The 4,942-nt window shown below is 41.4% G+C and overlaps 1 pseudogene; it reads left to right on the forward strand.

Annotated features, from left to right (window-relative positions):
- The first annotated feature begins 2,696 nt into the window (after positions 1–2,696).
- The window catches only part of LOC110331866, a 6,101-nt pseudogene continuing 3,855 nt past the window's right edge, over positions 2,697–4,942 (forward strand).

The following is a 4,942-nucleotide window of genomic DNA, read 5'->3' on the forward strand; positions in this document are numbered from 1 at the left end:
TATTCAGTTTGTAAAATCAGCCTAGGAGTCCATCAGTAGACATAACTGATTAGTAAATGTGTAATGAATGTGTAAGTTATTAAAATAATTAACTTAAAGAACAAAATTATGTGATTTGTGGAGAAATGGATGGAAATGAAGTCGCCATATTAAATTAAGTAAACCGGACTCAGCATAGCAAGTGACAAGAAAACAGTGACATAAAATGACAAGAGATAAAAACAGAGCTAAGAGAGGCAGAGGTGAGTGAGGCGGAGAATACTATGCCAAGGCCAAGTGTGGTAAAAGTGTGCTGTGCACAGATAGAAAGATGTTATAACGAAAGGATGGACCATCCAGAGACTACCCCACCCGGGGGTCCATCCCACCAAACGCAGACACTATTGCATATGCCATAAAGATTTTGCTGAAAGGACCCTGATATAGCTGTCTTTTGTTAGGTTATGCCAGTGCCTGGCAAATACAGAAGTGGATGCTCACAGTCAGCTATTGGATGGAACACAGGGCCCCCAATAGATGAGTACCCAAGGAGCTGAAGGGGTCTGCAAACCTATAGATGGGACAACAATATGAACTAATCAGTACCCCCAGAGCTTGTGTCTCTAGCTGCATATGTAGCAGAAGATGGCCTAGTCAGCCATCATTGTGAAGAGAGGCCCCTTGGTCTTACAAACTTTATATGCCCTAATACAGGGGAACACCAGGGCCAAGAAGTGGGAGTGGGTGGGTAGGAGAGCAGGGGGTGGGGGTGGGGTGGGGGAGGGTATAGGGGACTTTCTGGATAGCATTTGAAATGTAAATGAAGTAAATATCTAATAAAAAATTGAAAAAAAAGAAAGATGTCATAATCAACCACAGACTTTTGTACAATTAGCATATGCTAATATATGCTAATAACATTAATCTTTTTATACTTCAGAAGCAGCAGAGATTAGCTTTTTAATCAGAATGCATCTTGTAGCAGAGAAATTAAATATTTAAGAATAAATCAGCTATGTCATATCAACCCATTTAGAAGAAGTGATTATTTTTATTTGTGTGTTAAGGGGTATAGAGGGTACAGTAACCTTAAATTTGTTTTCTTTCCTTTGCTTAAAACTAACCCCAAATCATTCTATTACAGTGTTATTTATTTATTTTTTTAAAAGACTAAATTTGTTTTTTATATGTGAGTACACTGTCACTGTCTTCAGACACACCAGAAGAGGGCATTGAATCTCATTACAGATGGTTGTGAGCCACCATGTGGTTGCTGGGAATTGATCTCAGGACCTCTGGAAGAGCAGTCATTGCTCTTAACCCCGAGCCACCTCTCTAGTCCACAGTGTTATTTAATATGCAAATATATTGCTTCATGTGAAGTATGACTAAAAATACACAGAGAAATAAACATTTCACAAAACAATCTTGTAACTAATTATCCATATAGTTACACATGCAAGGAAAACATTCAAATCTACTTGTCAAAAATAGCATATAAGGCTTCTGTCATGCCATTAATTTTAATTGGCCCAAACTGCAAACAAGCTGCATTTTTTTTTTGATAGAAGAAAAATCCACACATAGATTGTGTTGAATCTATCCCAGGGGAAGATTATAGGCCAATGAAAAAGAGAAAGAATGGATCATCACAGTGAAGGGTTCATCATAAGCTGAATGGAGAAATCAATTATAACTTTTATTTGCAAAGACGCCAAAGGTGGCTTCATTGGCCAAAAAGTAAACTTGATACAGAATGATCATTTCTCATTGAGAAAGAGTAAGAGGATGTTATTTGTAAAAATTAGATAAATTTAAATTTCTTACCTGATTAGTAATGAGACAAGCATGTTCATTTTGTCATATCCTTTCCACCATAACATAATTTGTCCCTTTCAATATGTACAGTAGATCTTCCAAATGTTTTAAATACATTTGCCGTCGAAAACAAATTAGGAACCATTTCAACTTATCTTTAACCCATCTTTGTACAGAAAGAAAAGCCACTGAGAAAGAGAATAGAGAAAGGATAGCAAACTGAGATAGTAGTACAGAAGGACAGGCAAACAAGCAGACAGACGGATGAAGATAAAAAGATCAGGAAAGAACAGTGAACACATGCGTGCTTTGGTATCTTCCCATTCTGATATGTTGCCATGTCCACATCACTCCTCTAAGTCTACCCTGATACGAATCATATGGTGCCAGATATCTTCCTCCCAGGTGACTTCGGTACACATAGGTGGAAGAGATGATAAACAGATCCCTGGGCTAATCTGAAGTGAGAATTTGTGGCAAAGGACAGAGAACCAGCCTGGTTGTCATGGTGAACGTAGCACTATCATTCAGAGATACCTCATAAGCTAAGTACAGGTAAAAGACTGATAAACAGATACTCTGACTCTCCCAAGATTTCAAGGGCTGCCACATGATCAGATGATGATCAAGGATACAATGAGAATGGTAGTTGCAATACCCTTGCCTCTGTTGAAAGAGTTCCCATGAGTTACTCTGGAATAAGAATCAACTTTTTTTGAGAAACACTTCCTTATGAAACACAAACTGAATATGGAAAATAGTGTAAACAACATCAAAGAAAAGTCCTGCTGATTGGTCCAAACCTTGGAGGCCTGGCATATAAAAAGGCCAGAATACAAGAACTCATTATATTGTAGAAAACTCACCTGTTAACAGGAACCTCGAACCATCCTGACACCATGACCAACTTCTGCTGCTCCCCTTGCAGTCAGCTTGGTTGTTGCAGGACTATCTGCTGCAGACCAACCTATGTGACAAGCTGGAGTCCATCCTGCTGCCAGCCCAGCTGCTGTGAAACCACCTGCTGTAGGACCACCTGCTGTAAACCAACCAGTATGAACAGCTGCTGCCAGCCCAGCAGCTGTTGCCTCAGATCAGTGTGGACCATCTAATCCCCTCTCCAGAGCCCTGGCCCCCTCCTCAGGCCTGCTTGTGGACGTTGTACATCGTGGTGCGGAGCCTAGTGCGCACCACGATGTACAACGTCACAAGCAGTTCTTTCCCAGCAGGAGACATAAACTACCTCTATTCCTCTTAAGGTCCCACCAACAAACCAAAGCAGGATGCCACCAAAGTAGACTTTGAGGAGCCAATAAGTTTATTGAGCTTTCTTACAGAGCATAGATGAGGGGCTGCTTCATAGATGTGTATGTGTGCCTTCCTGAAAAGGCTACAGTGGAAAGCCTTTATCTAGCAGGAATAAGCACTTTCTGATGGCTGCATAGGTGGCTTCCCATCCCTAGACTTCCCCTTGCTAGATACTCTAATCCCTCCCAAAGGACACCCATAGTTTGAGCAGAGTGGCATATAACAGGCGTGAGGAATGGCTGGATACGCAGGTGATGGTCTCCTGACCCTCCCACCCCTCTGTGATGGATGTAAACAGTAAACAAGCCCGGATGGAATGAGCTTTTACAAAGGGCTACAAAATGGCTGTTGTTTAGCTCTAAGAACAGTTCTGTGCCATATAAACACACACAGAGACACACATAGAGACATACATGCACACACACACACACACACACACACACACACACACACGCACATGCACACGCACACATGCGCAGAGAGAGAGGGAGAGGGGGAGGGGGAGGGGGAGGGGGAGAGGGAGAGGGAGAGGGAGGCACACACACTGGACCTAGTGGCCTCCATCAGATCTCTGGAACAGCTGGAAGTTAACAGCCAATGGTTCTCAGCTTCCCATCCCCCTTCCCCAAAGCCATGGAAAGAACCATTCTGTTCTTTCCTTCTCTGATTCTTTCAGCAACCTCATTTGTGGGAAATCACACAGCACTGCTCTTCCTGCCACATTCTCTTCCATCCTTTTGTTGATTGGCATCAGAATTGCTCTTGTGTCTTATCCATTGCTAGTAGGTTTGGCATGAGCACTGAAGTGCTACTATTTCAGCTCCTCCTGAATGTCCTGAGATGACCTGTGGAAAACAGGTTGCTACTCTCTTGACCCAGAAAACCTTCAAAAGCATACAATTAAAACCTCCAAATGAACACCCATGCACTGACTGATAATACAATGGTGTGGAGATGGCCCCAGCATCAGTGATTTAAACAAGCATTATTCTGCTATTCAGGCTTTATAATGCAAAGACGAATGTTAAACTCAAGGATTGAGATGTACATTCGTAGCTCATTAAATATATCCAGGTGAACAATCTGCACTAGGTGGACCATGGTAGGATTGGTCTTACATCAAGGATTTGATGAGTCCCTCCCCCATCTATGCCGGAGTTCTGGCTGTCTTGATCTTATGCAGGTCTTGGAGCATGGAAAATCTGTTTTCTTCAGGGATAAAGGTTCTACCTCAGGCACCGGTACCAGTCCCACACTCAAGCGAATGCAGGCAGCACTAAATGGTTTCAGTGGGTATTAAATTTAAACAACAACAAACTAACTGAATCCATGATTTGTTATACCACTGGGGTTTGTAAACAAAAGACATAAATGAGTGATCATCATGTTAGAAAACAACAATAACAAATGCTCAAAAACTCCGACACACTCTCCAAACTCCTCTTTCTCTATTTATTTTCAAAACAGTGTCATTCTTTGTCTGGATGAGAAACTGATTTACCAATTATTTCTCCCTTCTCCTTAACTCTAGAAAGAAAAAAAGAAAAGCAAAATTTCCTTCAGAGATTAATGAAAAGTTTTCTTGTCTGTCAACACTAAGGTTGGTGTCAGTTACTCATCGTAAGACATGCATGAACATATGAATAAATACAAGGACTTTGATGGATGAGCAGAGGACAAAAGTATCTCAGCTCTGGGTAGAGGAAGGCTATGCGAGTGTGGATGAGGGAGAAAGAACGAAGAAGAGAGAAAGTAAGAAAGAAAGAAAGAAAGAAAGAAAGAAAGAAAGAAAGAAAGAAAGAAAGAAAGAAAGAAAGGAGGGAGGGAGGGAGGGAGG

The sequence above is a fragment of the Mus pahari genome, chromosome 14 (assembly GCF_900095145.1).
Source record: "Mus pahari chromosome 14, PAHARI_EIJ_v1.1, whole genome shotgun sequence".
NCBI lineage: Eukaryota > Metazoa > Chordata > Mammalia > Rodentia > Muridae > Mus > Mus pahari.